The sequence below is a fragment of the Somniosus microcephalus genome, chromosome 14 (assembly GCF_052327205.1).
Source record: "Somniosus microcephalus isolate GS21.2 chromosome 14, FLI_Smic_1.0, whole genome shotgun sequence".
Taxonomy (NCBI): domain Eukaryota; kingdom Metazoa; phylum Chordata; class Chondrichthyes; order Squaliformes; family Somniosidae; genus Somniosus; species Somniosus microcephalus.
In genome coordinates, this window is record NC_141000.1 from 81,055,175 (window position 1) to 81,065,174 (window position 10,000).

Sequence of the window (10,000 nt, forward strand, 5' to 3'; positions counted from 1 at the left end):
CGGAACGGAAGTGCCGGTTTCCCGTGCATGCACAGTGCATGCAGGAAACCGGCACTTCCATCAGGCCTACGGGTGAGTACCCCGTGCGTACTCACCCGTGGAGACGCGAATTTCTGGGCCATTGTGAATAACTGGGGTCCTAGCACCGATCCCTGCGGTACCCCACTAGTCACTGCCTGCCACTCTGAAAAAGATCCGTTTATTCCAACTCTTTGCTTCCTGTCTGCCAACCAGTTCTCTATCCAAGTCAGTACCTTACTCCCAATCCCATGTGCTTTAACTTTGCATGCTAATCTCTTATGCGGGACCTTATCGAAAGCCTTCTGAAAGTCCAAATACACCACATCTACTGGTTCTCCCTTATCTATTCTACCAGTTACAGCCTCAAAAAATTTCAGTAGATTATTCAAGCGCAATTTACCTTTTGTAAATCCAAGTTGACTTTATCCGATCCTATCACTGTTTTACAAGTGCTCTGCTATTACATCTTTTATAATGGACTCTAGCATTTTTCCCACTACCGATGTCAGGCTTACTGGTCTATAATTCCCCGTTTTCTCTCTCCCACCTTTTTTGAATCGTGGGGTTACATTAGCTAACCTCCAATCCATGGGAACTGTTCCAGAGTCTATAGGCCTAGAAATTCAGTTGTTAGCGCCAGCCGCTAGCACCTTAGGAGGAGGAGAAGTGGGGCGCTAAGCGGCTAGCGCCCGGGCGCGGTGCGATCTGCACCTCTCGTGAACTTCACTCAAGATTTAGCGGCGGCACTAAACCACAGCACCTGCTCAGTTGCGCGTGCAGATACTGACGTAATTTCATGGTGCAACGCCCTTGGTGCGCCCCAAACCGGAACTTCAGTGGTGCCACCCTTCTGTGCGCCTGGCGCCCCCAGCGACTGGTAGAGGGGAACGGTTCACAGTCGCTGCGGGGCGGGGGGGGGCGCTATTTAAAGGGGACTCCTCCTGCATTATAAGTGGCAGCCATTTTGTGCCAATCCTTCTGTGTGAGAGACGGATATTTGGAGAGAGACAAAGGCAGAGAGCTTTCTGCTTTGACTCAGCGCTCGCACAGGTACTTCTGGCTTCAGGCCAGAGCTTTGCACTTGGATTTAATTTTCAGTGCCATAGCCTTGAGTCGCCACATATAATGGGGGCTGCAATGGGTGTAAACGTTGGGCTTCTCCATTGCATTCAAAGGGCTCAGAGACGGCGTGAGAGAGTGCCAGTCGTGGCCAGACGGAGAAGGGCCAACAGGCATTGGCACAGGAGGCCATACCCACCCAGGGTATACCGCCAGCAGTTCTCATATCTGATCATGTCTGAGGAGCAGTGTGTTTGGAGGCTGCGATTCAGGAGGGAGGTGTTCACTGAGATCTGCCACCTGCTTCGCAGAGATCTGCAGCCACAGCTGAGGAGCAGGACGTTTCTGTCGGTGGTAGTGAAGGTGACGGCGGCTCTCAACTTCTATGCCACCGGCTCCTTCCAATCCGCTACTGGGGACATTGCCAACATCTCCCAGTTCGCGGTACATTGCTGCATCCGCCAGGTGACCAATGCCCTTTTCAGAAGGAGACGTCAGTACATCTCCTTCCCCATGACCCTGGACAAGCAGCAAGAGCGTGCAATGGGATTTGGAAGAATAGCGGGCTTCTGCATGGTCCTGGGCGTAGAACTGATGAACCAGCAATGGTCAGGCCTTGCTTCAGGGCTGCAGTGTGCAGGGCGTGCCAGCCAAACAAATAGACCCTCCCCTTTAAGAGCTGACCGGCGCCAGTGTGTCTGCCTTCAATCAGCAACTCGCCGCACCTGCGCTGCGCCCGCCCTCGGTGTTAGCGCCTCGGCACACCAGCTTAGCACCTTATGATAGTCGTGCAAAGCCTGCTTTAGCGCAGCAGCAAACTCTTGGGGCGATGCAACTGAATATCGGCGAAGGTGGCGCTAAGTTGCGCCGGACGCTAAATTTAGCGAACGCCCGGCTTTAGCGCCCCAAACGTGGCTATACTGAATTTCTAGGCCATAGAATTTTGGAAGATGACCAGCAATGCATCTACTATTTCTAGGGCCACTTCCTTAAGTACCCTAGGATGTAGATTATCAGGCCCTGGGGATTTATGAGCCTTCCATCCCGTCAATTTCCCTAACACCATTTCCCTACAAATACTGATTTCATTCAGTTCCTCCCTCGCATTAGACCCCATATTCCCCAACATCTCTGGGAGGTTATTTGTGTCCTCCTTTATGAAGGCAGAACCAAAGTATGTATTTAATTGGTCCGCCATTTCTTTGTTCCCCATTATAAATTCCCCTGATTCTGACTGCAAGGGACCTACGTTTGACTTCACCAATCTTTTTCTCTTCATATATCTATAGAAGCTTTTACAGTCAATTTTTATGTTCCCTTCAAGCTTACTCTCTTACTCTATTTTCCCCCTCTTAATTAATCCCTTTGTCCTCCTTTGCTGAATCCGAAACTGCTCCCAATCCTCAGGTTTGCTGCTTTTTCTGGCCAATTTATATGTCCTCGCCTTGGATCTTATGCTATCCCTAATTTCCCTTGCTTTCCATGGTTTTTTTGTTTTATTTTTATGCCAAACAGGGATGAACAAATTCTGTAGTTCATCCATGCGATCTTTAAATGTTTGCCATTGCCTATCCACCGTCAACCCTTTAAGTAACGTTCCCCAATCCATCCTAGCCAACTCACGCCTCATAACATCGTAGTTTCCTTTCGTTAAATTCAGGACCCTAGTCTCTGAGTCAACTACTTCACTCTCCATCTTAATGAAGAATTCTATCATATTATGATCGCTCCGCCCAAGGGGCCTCGCACAACAAGATTGCTAATGAATCCTTTCTCATTACATAATACCCAGTCTAAGATGGCCTGATCTCTAGTTGGTTCCTCAACATATTGGTTCAGGAAACCATCCCGTAAACACTCTAGGAATTCCTCCTCCACAGTATTGTTACTAATTTGGTTAGCCCAATCTATATGTAGATTAAAGTCACCCATGATAACTGCTGTGCCCTTATTGCATGCATCTCTAAATTCCCATTTAATGCCATCCCCAACCTTAGCATTACTGTTTGGGGGTCTGTATACAACTCCCACTAACGTTTTTCTGCCCCTTGGTATTTCTCAGCTCTACCCATACAGATTCCACATCATGTGGAAAATTGCCCAAGTATGTCCTGTCTACAAAAAGCAGGACAAATCCGACCCGGCCAATTACCGTCCCATCAGTCTACTCTCAATCATCAGCAAAGTGATGGAAGGTCTCGTCGACAGTGCTATCAAGCGGCACTTACTCAGCAATAACCTGCTAACTGACGCCCAGTTTGGGTTCCGCCAGGGCCACTCAGCTCCTGATCTCATTACAGCCTTGGTCCAAACATGGACAAAAGAGCTGAACTCAAGAGGTGAGGTGAGAGTGACTGCCCTTGACATCAAGGCAGCATTTGATCGAGTGTGGCATCAAGGAGCCCTAGCAAAACTGAAGTCAATGGGAATCAAGGGGAAAACTCTCCATTGGTTGGAATCATACCTAGCACAAAGGAAGTTGGCTGTGGTTGTTGGAGGTCATTCATCTCAATCACATGACATCACTGCAGGAGTTCCTCAGGGCAGTGTCCTAGGCCCAACCATCTTCAGCTGTTTCATCAATGACCTTCCCTCCATCATAAGGTCAGAAGTGGGGATGTTCGCTGATGATTGCACACTGTTCAGCACCATTCGAGACTCGTCAGATACTGACGCAGTCCGTGTCCATATGCAGCAAGACCTGGACAACATTCAGACTTGGGCTGACAAGTGGCAAGTAACATTCGCACCACACAAGTGCCAGGCAACGACCATCTCCAACAAGCAAGACTCTAACCCTCTCCCCTTGACATTCAATGGCATTACCATCGCTGAATCCCCCACTATCAACATCCTGGGGGTTACCATTGATCAGAAACTGAACTGGACCAGCCATATAAATACTGTGGCTACAAGAGCAGGCCAGAGGCTGGGAATTCTGCGGCGAGTGTCTCACCTCCTGACTCCCCAAAGCCTTTCCACCATCTACAAGGCACAAGTCAGGAGTGTGATGGAATACTCTCCACTTGCCTGGATGAGTGCAGCTCCAACAACACTCAAGAAGCTCGACACCATTCAGGATAAAGCAGCCCGCTTGATTGGCACTCCATCCACCACCTTCAACATTCACTCTCTCCACCACCGGCGCACTGTGGCTGCAGTGTGTACCATCTACAAGATGCACTACAGCAACTCGCCAAAGCTCCTTCAACAGCACCTTCCAAACCCGCGACCTCTACCACTTAGAAGGACAAGGGCAGCAGACGCATGGGAACATCACCACCTACAAGTTCCCCTCCAAGCCACACACCATCCTGACTTGGACCTGTATTGCCGCTCCTTCACTGTCGCTGGGCCAAAATCCTGGAACTCCCTTCCTAACAGCATTGTGGGTGTACCTACACCATATGGACTGCAGCTGTTCAAGAAGGCGGCTCACCACCATCTTCTCAAGGGCAATTAGGGATGGGCATTAAATGCAGGCCTAGCCAGCGACGCCCACATCCCATCAATGAATTTAAAAAAAAGCTAATATCCTTCCATACTATTGTGTTAATCTCCTTTTTAACCAGCAATGTTACCCCACGTCCTTTTCCTTTTTGCCTGTCTTTCCTGAATATTGAATACCCCTGGATGTTGAATTCCCAGCCTTGGTCACCCTGGAGCCATGACTCCATAATCCCAATTATATCATATCCATTTACATCTATTTGCGCAGCTAATTCATCCACCTTATTACGAATGCTCCTCACATTAAGACAAAGCCTTCAGGCTTGTTTTTTTAACACTCTTAGGCCTAGAAATTCATTATAGCCACTTTTGGGGCGGTAAAGTCGGGCGGCCGCTAAAGTTTGCGCCCGGCGCAAAGTCGAGGCCACTTCGCCGATATTCAGTTGCATCGCCCTAAGAGGTTGCTGCTGCGCTAAAACAGGCGATGCACGACTATCATTAGGCGCTAAGCCGGCAGCCCGGGGCGCTAACACCGGAAGTTGGGCGCAGGGCAGGTGCGGCGAGCTGCTGATTGCCGGCAGACACTCTGGCTCCGGTGAGCTCTTAAAGGGGGAGGGTGGATTTGTTTTTTTGACAGGCCGAGACTAGTGTATTTGTGTTTTTGGGGAGGGCTTCTCTCCATCACTTTGTTGTTGTTCCTCCTCCTCCTCCTCCTCCTCCCAAAGAAGGAGTGTTGCAAAACGGCTGCCTTTTCTACTGCAGGAGTGCCCTTTAATTTGCGCTCCCCGCGGCCCGCCTCGGCTGTGTACCGTTCCACTTCACAGTCGTTCGGGCCACCAGGCGCACAATGGGGCGGCGCGAGTGAAGTTCCGGTTCCGGGCGCACAAAGGGCGTTGCACGCCGAAATGACGTCATGATCTGCGCGCGCAGATGAGCGCGCGCAATGACTTTGCGCCAGCGCTAAATGTCTACTGAAGTTGGGGCGAGGCGCAGATCGCGCTGCGCCCGGGCGCTAAGCGCCTAGCGCTCGAGATCTACTCCTCCTAAGGCGCTAACGGCTGGCGCAGCCAACTGAATTTCTAGGCCCTAGTCCTTTTAGAATTTATATTTACTGTGTCCATGTTTGATTTACACCCTTGATTTCTCTGACTGCCACTTTTGCTTTTCTCCTTCCTGTCTTTTGCTTCTGTCCTTGCTTCACTTTCCTCTGTCTCCCTGCACAGGGTCCCAACCCCCTGCCATTATAGTTTAAACCCTCCCCAACAACACCATCAAACACTCCCCCTAGGACATCGGTCCTGGTCCTGCCCAGGTGCAAACCGTCCAGTTTGTCGTCCCACCTCCCCCAGAACCGGTTCCAATGTCCCAGGAATTTGAATCCCTCTCCCTTGCACCATTCCTCTAGCCACATATTCATCTGAAATATCATTCTATTTCTACTCTGACTAGCGCGTGGCACTGGTAGCAATCCTGAGATTACTACCTTTGAGGTCTTATTTTTTAATTTACCTCCTAACTCCCTCACACACACACACACACTCACCCTCACACACATACACACTCACCCTCACACACACACCCACACACACACACACACACACACACACACTCACCCTCACACACACCCACACACTCACCCTCACATGCACACACCCACACACACACACTCACCCAAACACACACCCACCCTCACACACACACTCACCCGCACACACACTCACACTCACACCTACTCACACTCACACACACACGCACACACACACATACTCACCCACACACACACTCACACACACACACTCACCCAAACACACACTCACCCTCACACACACACGCACACACCCTCACACTCACTCACACTCACACTCACACACACTCACACTCACACACACTCACACTCACACACACACACACACTCACCCTCACACACACATGCACACACCCTCACACACACACACACTCACACACACACACTCACCCTCACACACACACTCACCCTCACACACACGTACACACCCTCACACTCACACACACTCACACACACACACTCACCCTCACGCTCACACAAACTCACCCTCATACACACACGTACACACCCTTACACTCACACACACTCACACACACTCACCCTCACACACACACACACACACTCACTCACCCTAAACCACACTCACCCTCACACACATGCACTCACCCTCACACACACACACTCACCCAAACACACACACGCACACACCCTCACACTAACACACACTCACACTCACACACACTCACACTCACACTCACACACACTCACACTCACACACACTCACACACTCACACCCTCACCCTCACCCCACACACACCCTCACACACTCACACCCTCACCCTTACCCCACACACAAGTACTGAAACCACTCTTAGTAAAATCTCAAATATCATTCTATGTGACTGACAGGCAAACCATCCCTCCTCATTCATCTCGACCTGTCTGCAGTCTTTGGCACGATTGACCCCTCCATCCTCCTCCAACGTCTCTCTGTCGTCCAGCTGGGTGGGACTGCACGTGCCTGGTTCCATTCGTATTTATCTAATCATAGCCAGAAAATCACCTGCAATGACTTCTATTCCCACTCCCGGATCGTTACCTCTGGTGTCCCCCAGGGATCTATCCTGGGCCCCTCCTATTTCTCATCTACATGTTGCCCCTCGGCGACATCATCTGAAAACACAGCGTCAGTTTCCACGTGTACGCTGATGACACCCAGCTCTGCCTCACTACCACTTCTCTCGACCCTCCACTGGCTTTAAATTGTCAGGCCGCTTATCTGACATCCAGTACTGGATGAGCAGAAATTTCCTCCAACTAAATATTGGGAAGACCGAAGCCATTGGGCTGGATTTAGCGGGGATCAGCGGGCGTGATGGGTGGCGGGTCGGGTGAGAAAGTGTTTTTTCCCTAGCGGGTCAGGACCCCGCTGTGAACCTGCCGTCACATGCCTTTCCCCGATGTCGGGTCTGTCACCGCTGAGCAGACCCGACATGCAGTGGCGGGTTCACAGCGGGGGACCCAATTCAAGTAGAGCCACTTAAGAATGAATTTCAGCTCAGCTTCTGCATTGGACAGCTGGCCCGCTGGTCGTGCACCACGTCTGTCGAGCTGAGGCGGGAGTTCAGTGACCATTGAATCAGCTGTTGAGTTGACAGCTTCAAATGTACAGTAAAAGCTCCCACCTTACAGAGATATCTTCCTTCAGCCACGAACTCCTCCGAGTGACTTTTTTGTTCCTGGGCAAATTTTACATCACCTGAGTCAAATGGACAGCCGAGGGATGGAGTCTTGGATTGTTTCTAATATATAATATTTGTGATTAGACCTGTAAATGCCCTATTAATTTTATCCTTTAATACATAATGTTCACTCACTCTTTTTAGTTTTGTTAAGCGGAAAGACCCTTTCAGCCCAGCTGGCCAGCCCTGAAGTTCCAAAAATACAATCCTGTCCTGTTAACTGCTGATGATTGAAGCCTCAGGATTTCTAATGAGCGATTTTTGGTCAGGGTGGGGAGGGAGGAGAAGCTGCATGGAGCGATCCCAAAGACTGGGGATGGAAAAGCGTGCCATAGGGGGGCGCGGGTTTTGCTCCCTGACAGCGGAAGGAAGTATTTGAAAGGCGGAGGGTGTTGTTTTCAATAAGGATTTGGGATCTGTGCCCTTCAGACTGTTTGACACGATGTCCTAAGGGAGAGAAGCTCTGCTGGAAATGACATCCCAAAATGAGCACAGAAACTCAAATTCAACTAACCAACCCAGCACAAGATGTCAGAAAGACCCACACCCAGAATGAAGAGCTTCACTTGATTTTCTACCCAAGACCATCAGACCTCAAAACCCTTTCCCATAATTAGAGGCAAAGGGCTCCATTTTGCCATTGTGGTCGGGCTGGGGCGAGTCAGGTGGAAATCGTGTCAGGAGCCCGACTCCGATGTGAAGTGGGAAAAAAGTGCGATTTTCCCCTAATTGGGCACTTGATTTCCAGCGTGTGGGAACCCCTGGCCCAATTAGTCTTTTCATCCTGAAAGTCGCCTCCGATGACGTCATCAGTGCTGCTGGATTTAAGGCCTGCAAGCAGCCTCGCTTCTTCTGGAGACTGGAAACGCTTTGGACATTGTATGAACGACTTCATTTACCGACCATGTCCACCAGCAAGCAAAAGTGTGCACCTCGATTTGATGAGCCCTCCCGCCAAGCTCTGGTGCAGGGAGAAAAAAGCCACCCCAGCAGACTAAAGCTGTGTGGCTGCAAGTGGCCCAGGAGGTCAACTCCATCTCTATGTGCCGCAGAACCTGGCTGCAGTGCAGGAAGAGGTTTCATGACCTTCTCTGCACAGGAAAAGTGAGTATGACTTTCCCATCACCCTCAATCTCATCCCCATCGCCTCTCCTCACCAGCACTCTGCTTTGCCAACCTCTTCCTCCACATCCCACTTGACACTTACATCCCTGCACCCTTACCCATTCCCTCTCTCTCTATGGTCACATTCACTTAACTATTCGACCATACAGCCCTCACACTCTCTATCACTGTGATGCAATGACAACTTACAACACACAGGGAGGGCCCTTTGTCTCCTTTTAAGCATCTATGCTGTGGAATCTCTACACTCACTCCTTCATTCTCACTCAAACTCCACTTGTGTCCCTCATTGCAGGAAAAGAGAGCCCACAATAAGAGGGAAAGAGCGAGGACAGGAGGAGGGTCATTGTTCAGAATAGACTGACATCTCTTGAGGAGCGATGGTCAGCTATTGAACATAGAAACCAGACCTTCATGGATGCCCTCTGGAGTAGGACTTCCAGTGCAGAAATGGGTCCTCATGGCCCCCCTGAAGTGCAGCAAGGTGCTGTCAAGCCACTTGCTAGCTCTGAAGTGGGGCTGACCCATGAGAGGGATGTTGGTGGCAGGCAACAAGGAAGTGGGGGCTCCTCTCCAAGCGCTCACACGACCATGCCACTGCAAAGCCCTCAGTCAGAGCCCCACCAGAGTCCTCACCCAACTGAGATGGGCATCTCAGCCCCTGCACAGCTGCAGGAGGAGCAGACTGTTGCCGAGCCCTCACAGGTTCGCAACCCCAGAGGACGGCCGCCAAAGGTGTCGAGACAGGAGCAGCAAGAAAGTGAGCAAGGGGCCTCCACATCTGCTGAAGCCACAAGGGAAGCACTACATAGGAGCACACGTAAGAGGAAGATAATGCACAAGTAGTCACAAGGGTAGTCGCTTGGGTGTTATAATGGCCCAGAAATTTGGGTCTCCACGGGTGAGTACGCACGGGGTATTCACCTGTAGGCCCAATGGAAGTGCCGGTTTCCTGCATGCACTGTGCATGCACGGGAAACCGGCACTTCCGTTCCTCTGAACGAAGGGGTTCAGAGGTCGAACGCGTGCACAGGAGGGGCTGCGCGTGTGCATCGAACCTCGTTTTTTTTTACAGGTT